This window comes from Eublepharis macularius, chromosome 14, assembly GCF_028583425.1.
Source record: "Eublepharis macularius isolate TG4126 chromosome 14, MPM_Emac_v1.0, whole genome shotgun sequence".
In the NCBI taxonomy this organism is placed as follows: domain Eukaryota; kingdom Metazoa; phylum Chordata; class Lepidosauria; order Squamata; family Eublepharidae; genus Eublepharis; species Eublepharis macularius.
The window spans coordinates 40,489,494-40,499,125 of NC_072803.1; positions in this window are offsets into that span (position 1 = coordinate 40,489,494).

The following is a 9,632-nucleotide window of genomic DNA, read 5'->3' on the forward strand; positions in this document are numbered from 1 at the left end:
CAGCCTCGTTAACCTGATCTTTGGTGGATCACCAAATGTCAACATTGCCCGGAACATCCATTATCGGGTCCAAGGACTTACTTGAGGCGTTTGTCAGGTTGTTCTGTCACTGGCTCATCCTCTGACCTTCAGAGAGGAACTTTCAAGGAGAGACAGCTGGAGGGGGGTATGTTTGCCCAGTGGTCTGTTCCCCCAGTCTTACCCCAGCTAGGCTTTCCACCTGCCCAGTGTTTCTTGTGGCCAGGGTCTGTTTACTCTTAATGGTCCATGCTGTAAGACTCACTTAGGCCAAGGCTGTAGGTTATGTTTTCACAGGCAGTTTCACAGCAGACTAATTGCCCCAACACAGCAGAGGGGGAAAAGGACAGACAGGCACCTTTGCAGGCTTGGTTTTTAGGAGCAGCTTTTAGCAATCAAGATCTGAAGAGCTGTGAGCCTCCCAAGGAGGCTCCCATTTTATTTCTACCAGCCATTCTTTTTGATCCTCCCAACTTTTGAAACTGAGGAAGCTGCCTGAAGTAATTGCATCCCAGTCTGGGTACCACTGCTGCTTCAAAGAAAAAGAAAATCCCTTGAGCTAGCACTGGGCCCTGCCCCTCACTCTTTAGAACCCTGAAAGATTTTTTTAGAACAGATGCTGTCACATGCAGCCAGACCCACCTCTGGACCCAAAGAGGCTGAGTCCATCCTATCCATTTTTTATCCCACCCTTTCTCCCGAAGAGTTCAGAAATGTATCTATTCACTTTTTCTCCCTACCCCAATTTGTCCTCACAACAATACTGTGAGGTAGGTTAGACTGAAAATGGTCACAGTCTGGTGAGCTTCAAATCTGCCTATTTACTTGAACCCAGATCTTCTAGGTTCTACTCTGACATGCTAACCACACCATCAAGCTGCTTTTAAGCCCTATCAATCCGCTGCTTTTAAATGCTTCTGAAACTAGGTGGCTATAGATACCCATGTAGCAAGTGACATTGGTGGTTGTACAACCATATTGCAATTCAGCTTTATAGCAAAAAGGAGAATTTTGCCTCAAGGTGGAAATCCAGTGGTGAAGTTCTCACCAGGTGGGAAGATGCTATTGCTTAACGGCACAGTTATATATTTCACTGTACCCCCAATCAATGCTCTCTGTTTAACCACAATTGAAGTTCAAAATATAGGATGCCTTAAACTAAGTCCTCTCCTCAGGGAGGAAATGAAACATCTGCAGGCACAGTAAACAAAAGGCTGCTGGCCTAACCCCTGGTGTCTATTCTGCTGGCAATAGCCAAGAAGAAACTTGAGCAAAACTATGTAGCTGATATGTCCGTGCTCCCTTGGGAGCAAGACCACCAGCAGCCAACTGCATAGGGCAGTGCCTAACTGCAGGGTCTGGGATGCAGAAGAAACCAATCAGCCCAACGCATGCGCCTGGCCCAAGGCTGTGGCATCTGGAGAGCCTGCACAGCCCGTGCATTATCACCAGAAGGTCCCAGAGTCAGGGACCCAGGCCTTGGCAGTCAAGTAATGAGACAGTCACAACCAGCAGTGTGGGCCACACCTGCTGCAGGCACGCTCCAGGAACGTGGCAGAGGCAAGAGGTTTGGCCCTGCCAGAGATAACTGAGAGAGGATGACGATAGGCCTTATCTATCTCCCTCTTGGGCTTTGTGAAGTATCAAGGCTGCAAGAGGCGGAGGGGCAAGAATAGATCCTGCTAAGCCTTCCTGGAAGCTTTTGGTAGACTGCTGCTAAAAGGGCTTTGTTGAAGCACATCCACAGACAAGAGGAGGAGTGAGTGTTTCTGAACATATGTAAAATGCATTACCCTAACCAGTGATAATCAAGATTTTAAAAAAAACAGCAGCAGTGTTGGTGTATACCAAAATAAATGCCATGTAATATTGTTTTGTTAAGTAAGACTAGCCCAAATTACACAACATACTGTGCAAGTTCTCACATTCAGGCTGAATATTTGACCAATTATTTGTTGTTTCAATAGAGTGGTGTCCTCATTTTGATTCCTGTTCCCAGGATGCCAAGGGTGCAACCCAAAACTGACCTCACTCTGCCCACTGAAGTTAGCAAAGGATCATAACCAGGATGCTGACAAAAACACTTTAGGATTATGGCTTCTCCCTCCCTTTAAAATGCAGCCTGATGAAGAGTTCAGCAGAACCAGAAAGCTTTCAACATTATGTTGTGTAAAAGGGCTTCATAAAGTGTATGAAGGCAGAACTTCCTGAGGAGGCTGTCCATGTCTATGGGGCCAGCAGCAGCAAGAATGATGTCCGTGCAAGGATGTATGCATTAACAAAAGTAGGGGTCCCCATGAATCTTTGATCCTGTCCTGGGATGGACTTCCTAATCCACCTGGAGGTAGAGAGGAGATATTTCAGTCTGGAGTCTTTATATTGGGGGCTGCAGAGATTTGAGGAAGGGAGAGTAACACCTTACAAAACTTGTGGTAGAGTATGAGCTTTTGTGCGTCATAGTTCACTTCTTCAGATATAGCTGTATCTATTGGACTCTGGCTCTTTGTTGCTGCTACAGACAGACTAACACACCTACCTATCTTGATCCACCTTACAAAACATAGCATTCAGAGCCTTAGTCTTTAGTTCCCTACCTGTGAAAGGCCCGCTTTAAAGAAGTGTAAGGTGAGCAGTCTTGCCCCACTGGAGGCCTACAGGATGTGGACTAGCCCTTCCTCCTCCTGAATGGTAGATAATGTGATGAGTTTGGGACTGCATGAAACATCAGAGCTGCCCTACACCATTCTGTTTATTGCACATGCGCACACACCATTCTGAATAGCTGAAGGTCCCCTTAGAGACCAACAGAAAAGCCACAGCTGTAAATCTCCAGCAGCACTTGCAGCACCCTTGCCTCTCCTCACCCGCAATACTGATCTCTAGACTGGAGGGCAGAACTACTGCACTTAGCCATAGCTTCAAGGGCTACCTGGTTCTAATTTAACCCCTGGATGGGTGCTAAACTGCTGCCACTTACCTAACTCTGAAGCAACACCCTTTTGCATCTACACTGTGGTCAGTGAAGGTCTCTGGTGGCTCCATTTAGAACCAACTGCTCCAAACAGTTTCATTGTCCACTAAATGTTGCAGCCCACACTAGCTCTAACATAGCTTGCCACTTGTGAAGTGCAGGAGTGTTATCAAGGGATATGTAGGGCAAATGCCTCCCAACTAAAGCAGGAGAGCTGAGCATCATCCAGCAGAGGAACTTGCCTTCTTGATTTTTTTTTTAATCAAGGCTCATCCAGCTGAGCCTTAAAGATAGCCCTAGAACCAGGGTCTCATGACTACAATGTAGAAAAGAATGCCCCTGGGAATGTGCAGAGTATCTCCATGCTGAGAAGCCACAACCCCTGGTGGCATGACTTGTACCCAGCCTCTGATGTTTTCTCCTTTTCAAAATTAAGCTCTAGTAGCCATGAACTGAGCGGATCCCTGCTAGGTCAAATGGCTTTTCTTCTCGCTGGACAGCCAGCCAAGTCCTTGGAAAAGGGAAAGCACTGAAGGTCACTAAGGACGTATTTGCCCCCCAAAATCCCTCATTTCCAAAAATAGCAGGCGGCTCTTGGCCTGGCTGAGGAAGTGGCCACTTTGCCCAGGGCCTTCCCAGCTCCTGCACACTCTTGCTGAGCAGCTGAGGCAGCCATACTCTCCCCAGCCGAGGCCTTGAACCTGCCAGAGTTATTTCCCATGACATTGGCATCGTCTTCGAACATCTGGCATTCAGCTGATAATTGCCTGCAATTCTGCCGGAAGTTGAACTCTCCCTTCAGTGAGGCAGCCAGAGAGAGGCCTCAGGTCCCTTTTTCTTGCTGGTTTCTAAGCTGCCAGAAGCCCCTGCTGGGCAGGAGCTAGCGGTGGTCCTCCAGCAATGAATGAAAGGCTCTCTGCACAAACTCTAAGGCACGCTCCACCCTGGCCAGGCCGGAGAGACAAAGGAAAAAGCCCAGGCTGACAATTCCAGAGGAAAATGGGTGAAAGAAAAAGGAGGCCAGATCAGTTTTTGCTGAAATAATGCTTATTGGGGAGCAGGCTAAAAGACTGACTTTGCCAGGGCACAGTGGCAAAAGGGTTCAGGGCAGGGTGCTAGTGTAACTTAAAGCACTACATAGAAGGCAATGATTCTGCTGTCTGTGCAGCCCCAGAGGCATCGTTTCTGGGCACATTCACACCCCAGTGCCTTTTTCCACACAGGGAGCTGCTGTGTGAAGTTTATATTGTCACCTAGGCATGGAGTTGCCAGATACTGGTTGCTCAGCAATAATTTGTTTCCTGGGCTAGTGGAAGTTTCTACAGCCAACCAGAGTCTCAAAGGACCAGGCTGCCTAGCATCTACTGAGGCAGAAGCAAGACCCTTTTGCTGTGGAAAATCTAGCTTTCCTTTCCTTGACCCAGGCTATGCGGCCCTCTCCTATAGTTCCCTTTCCCTTCACTCCTGACCAGGGCCCTGCCACTGTCACCTTGGCTTTCTTCCTTGTAGGCCCCATAGGTATTGCACCGGAGGCAATACCTGGTCTCCCTATGAGCCAAAGAGGGGGCTTTCATCCAACTCTTTCTGAGACACAAGTGGGGCTGAGACTCAAAAGGTGGTAAATGGAACAGACACTCTTACGATTGTTTGGAAAGCCACTCTTCTCACTCAGCTTCATTTGAAGCATTTTGAACCTCTTCAAGTCGTCTTCACAATTGTTTGCCTTTGCTGGTGTCCATTTGTTTTATCTTTTTAGCTGTACTTTTTATCTGAATGATAAAGGGGCTTACAAACATGAATCCTTAGCTGAACATTTTTATGTAAAATAGGACAACATGTGTGTGTAAAGTCACAGCTGACTTATGGTGACCCCTGCTGGAGTTTTCAAGGCAGAAGACTAACAGAAGTGTTTTGCAATTGCCTGCCTCTGCATAGCAACCCTGGACTTCATTAGTTGTCTCCCATCCAAGTATTGACCAGGGCTGACCCTGCTCAGCTTTCAATGGGCCATCCAGTTCAGGGGAAAATAGCACAATACCCCTAACAAAATCAACAACCAGTCACAACACAACTCCACTATACAGTCTCAGTTTAGTGATGCCTCCTCCCTCACCAGCAGCTTCAGCTCTACTGAGCAAAATTGTCTTTATTATCTCCCTAAAAGTCAAAAAAAAAAGAAGAGACAGCAAGCCTTTTAGGGGAGGAGACAGACTTCCATAATGTTGGTGACACTACTGAGAAGGCCCTGTCACGTGTGATAAGGCATAGAGGCACGGCCTCTTTGGATGACCTTGGTATGTAAAGGTGGCCCTTGAAATAATCTGTCCCCAGAGCATTTACAGATCAAAAACAGTACTTTGAATTGGGCCTAGAAAGAAATGGGGAATCAGTGAAGATGCCTAGAAATGGATGTAATGACCTTCAAAATAGCTTGCCTCTTTAACAATGTGGCAGCTGCATATCTGAACATTTGAAGTTTCTGAAAGCGTTTCAAAGGCCCTGCAAAGAATGCAACAGTCCAGTTTGGCTGTCACTGGTATATGCATAACTCAGGCTCCTAGGTCAGATTCCTCCAGGAAGTCATATCCAGTATATTAACCTGGTCACTATCACCATCTGAAGCAGACTGACTGTTCAAGGGAAGTGCAGCCTTATCCAAGACAGGTTGCATGCCTCCTCCAAGATCAACTTGGTTTTTTACAGTCTTTCTGTAGGAATATGAGCAAAGAGTGTCCCTGTTTCCAGTCTCAGCTCAGCTCCTTGGGTCTGGGCAGCCTTAGGCAACCCCATTGCCTTTTTATTCAGCTCTGCCGTCTGCAATATAGAGGAAGGTTAAGGGGAAGTTACAATACAGAGGACTTCGGAACAAATATCCTTGAGGTGGCTATCAAATTAAAACAACCACACAATACAGATTAAAATACATCCCATAAAAAAACTGCAAACAAAAGCAGAACAGAGCAGATCAGAGCAAATATCAGCAGCAACACCAATTTCTTGCATTTAGAACAACAAAAAGACTCCCAAGTGTCTGGGGGGGGAAACTCCCTTGGCTAGTAGGAAAGGAATGAGATGGACTCCCCTCTAAGGAGAGTGTGTCACAGTTCCAGGGCCACTACCCCAAAAGCCATGCAAGCCACTTGCCGTGCTTCTGGTAGCCTCTCGTTAATATGCTAATTAGCAGCTAAATTCACACAAGGAGGAAGGAGTCCTGCAGGGATCCTGTCCTCACCATTCAGGCTAACATTCCGACCTGCAGGCAACTGGAAGCCTGTCGACAGTCACATGTGGAACCTGCTGTTGCTTCCAAATACTCTTGAAGAAATGCTTCTGGCAGTTTAAAAAGTAAAGAACATAGAATGCAAAAGAAAAAGTCACTGTAAAAGCCAAGTATTATTAAGAGCTTGCAGAATAGCAGCTAAACTATGGGGCAGCAACTTAGTCCCTTGATCAAATCTCTCTCTTGCTGTGATTTCCTTGGGTAGCCTTACAAATGGGTAAAGTCTGTCTTTGGTGCTGTTGGAAAAATTAAATACTTGCATTAAAAGTTCATTGACAAGCCTTAGTCCCAGACAGCAAGGCTGTGTCTTGGTCCCCTTTCTAACAGGCAAAGAGGGAAGAGCACTCGGCACATGCTCAAAGGTGTTGCTAGTGGGGCCTCTAAGAGCCATCAGAACCAGGAACTCTCCCGTGGATCCCGCAGCTGTCTCACTAGTGCTTCAGTCTGATGGGGCTTCCTTCTGACCTCAGGCAGACCCACCGTGCCCAGGAAGCAAAAGGAAGGGGAAGGTGGTGCTAACCACAAAAGACCATCTAGGGGACGGTTTCAACAGGGCTCTTAGTGGTTTCTGGGGCCTTGAGTGGAAGTCCAGCGTCTGATGAGATCGCCCAGAATCACTGCCACCAGAGCCTCAAGCAAGGTGTGGACCTTCCCCATGCAAGGCAGGTGTGTGTCTGGGGCTGCTGCCTCAACCCCAGGGGAGGGCATGCATCTACCACCACTTGCAGAGCTGTCTGTCTGAGAACGGCGCCTGCCTGCTCTCTCTCTTCTTTCCTCCTCCATTGTGGGTTGGGGTCCTGGATGCCCTACAGCTAAAACCACCTCAGGTCTGAGCCACGCCACAGTCAATGCTGACAGGCCACATCCTGACCCAGCCCTCACACCTAACCCTTTCCAGGAGGGGGTAAACACATCAGAAGATTCTGGGACCTTCTCATACTGGGAACTACCACTTCACAAATGTTTTTTACAAATAACAGCCATGTTTTTAAAAAGAGCAAAATCAGGAGCTGTAGAAGGGGAAATATGGTATATACATGGAAATCTCTAATTTAACTACTCCAGATTTAGCCACTGGATGGGACCAAACTACATCTCACCAAGGGAGCAGTGGGGGTGAGGAGAGACAATCGCTCTACTGCAGGGGAGATCTCCTTCAGCAGGGCCAGGCAATAAATCAGGGCCAGTTCCTCTCCCTCCCTTATTTTTAATGAGCCCCTTCCCTGTCCATGCAAGGCCCCCTCCCCAACCATCCGTTAGCAAGTTTCCTTCTCCTCTTGCTCCCTCTATGGCAAAGGTCCTACATTATCTTCTCAGCTGCCACATTCTAAAACTTTTTTTTTTATGAACAGCATTTTGTATCTTAATTTTTTTATGTGGTCACGTGGACGCTGAAGGCCAATGAGGCACCTGGTTTGAGCCCATCTTGACCACCATTTGGAGGTAGGGAGTGGCTGACAATCCGGCACAGTCTGCGACTCTGGACACAGGCGTGCTCACATTCATACCGTTGGATGAGAACAGAGGAAAGAGAAACCACAGCCAGAAAAAAAAAACACTCTTTCGATGTGACTCCATTCAGACTAAGAACCACATCCAAGGATCTGTCAGCTTGCAGTTCCTAGGAGAAACACACCTGAGTGTCCCGTGGACAGAGAGAGACTTTCCAAGTAAGTGATTTATAGCAAGTGCTGCCAATGTTTTTTCAGCAGTTAACTTCTACCACCCTACTCTCTGTCTCTAAGTAAAGCATGTCAAGGCTCCGTAAGGGCATCAGCAAAACACTCCAGTCTACGTTAACTGAATGGCAGCTACTTGGAAGATCTAACCCCCACCCCATTGTTCTGAACTAAGCTTGGAGAAGCTCTTTGGGGTTATCTCCCCCCCCACCCCGCATCTGTGTTTCTATCTTGCTTCCTTTCTACAGTATTTGCATTGGCTGTACCTTTACAACTCTCCAGCAAGACAAGATGCATGTGGAACTGGGGCAATGAAAAGCCCCCTAAGGCCATGAAAGCTCTCTTTCCCTACAACAGACTTTGGTCTGGGCTGCAGTGTGCAGCCTACAGCAGATTCTATAGGATCAATCTCGTTCCTATCGTGGCTGGATCTGAGCAGGGGCTTAATAGGGCTTTGTTCCTACACTTGTTCTTGGTACACAGTGGCCATGAGCAGGGCACCTGCCTAGCCACAATCAACCCTCCCATTTCTGTGTATCCAGGCAAAGGGCATGGAAGCAGCACCTCTCAGATTTGAAGGGAGGGGCTAGTGCCGTAGGCTGGGGAGGAGTGGGGTCTGTGGCTTCAAAACAGCCTTTGTTTCCCCCGGTTCTTAGAACCAAGCCCATTTCAAGAGATCTCTATGGATTCATTTTTGTCTCTGGTGCCCTTTCTTTCCAAGGTGCACATCATCTTTCTTACAGCCTTTCCTTATTTTAAAGGAAAAATATCTAGACATGTGCAGAGTACAATTCCCTAGTCAGAATGGCCAGGGCTCTCCTACACCCATCTGGGGTAGGAAACAGCTTGGGAAAATCAGCTATTCTGTGGAGGCAGGAATAAAAGACTTCTAAAAGGGAAGAGATGCTGGGTATCAAGCATGCCTGGAAGCCCCATCTTCTTAGCTAGAGCCCTATTCCCAATTGCAAAGATCAGTTGTGCCATTGCAATGGCCTTCTGGATTCCACACAGGTTCCCGAGAAGGTAGCTGAGGAGACATTCATAGGACTTCTGTCTGTGTTGCACTTGGGGCTGCTCTCTTTTTCCCAGTCCCAAATGTGTACAGGATTGGTTGTGACTACACAGTACAGATAAGAAGGCACCCTGAATATGTTCAGATACACTCTTACTATAAAGATTTGAAATGGAAATTTCTACCCAATCAGACCTTGGGTCTATCTAGCTCAGTACTGTCCAAGCTTACTAGCAGGAGCTTTCCAGCTGAGAAAGGCCTTTCCCACCAGATGCATTAGCAGCAGATACCAGAAACAGAACCTGGCCCTTCTGAATGCAGATCAGGCACTCAGCCATGCCAGTCCAGTTACACATACAAGGTTACATGAACATATGAAGCTGCCTTCTGCCAAATTTTTCCCTTCCAGCTCAATATTACCTGTCTCTCAAACAAAAAAAGGTCTTTCCCAGCACGTAGGATCCACCTAGGGATAACGGCAACTGGTACTTCTACATGTAGATCCAGAACTCCTCTCCTTCAAGGTAGCCATAATATGCATTTCATTATTCTGGGTTCCTGCAGGCATTATGGCCAGTTTAGATTTAGGCCTATGGCACCTTCTGGAATAGCAGAGCTATCCTGCTTCCTTTGCAAACATGGCCTTACACATCACCCTACACTCTGCATGGG